Source organism: Malurus melanocephalus, unplaced genomic scaffold (assembly GCF_030028575.1).
Source record: "Malurus melanocephalus ecotype Western Australia unplaced genomic scaffold, MMel_1.1 scaffold_535, whole genome shotgun sequence".
NCBI classification, from domain to species: domain Eukaryota; kingdom Metazoa; phylum Chordata; class Aves; order Passeriformes; family Maluridae; genus Malurus; species Malurus melanocephalus.
Genome location: NW_026623767.1, coordinates 391,291 through 391,744, shown reverse-complemented (window position 1 = coordinate 391,744; position 454 = coordinate 391,291).

Sequence of the window (454 nt, the reverse complement as noted above, 5' to 3'; positions counted from 1 at the left end):
CTTTTTGCAAGGAGAGGGGATCTCATCCGTGCASGAAGGTGAAGTGCCGAGTGTCTGGAGTGTCTGGAGGAGCAGTGCCGAGGGAATGGAGCCAGGCGCTGCTTGGTGGTGCCCAGCAGTGGGACAAGAGGGCCATGGGCAGAAACTGATGCCCAGGGAGTTCCACGTAGACATGAGGCAGAACTTCTTCCTTGGGCAGTGACGGGAAGAGATTGTCCAGAGAGGGTGTGGGGTGTCCCTCACCGGGGGTATTCCAGAGCTGTCTGGGATGACCGCGGGATGACCGCGGCTGGTCCCGCTGATCCCTGCGGTCCCTTCCACCCTGACCACCCTTTGCCCAGTCCCCCTGGCCCGGTCCCCACCCCCGCTCCGGCAGAGCCCCACAGGTGCGCCCGCCCTGCCCCGCCGGCTCGGCCCGCCCTCCCCTCAGCCCGGCCGGCCCCAGGTGCCTCCC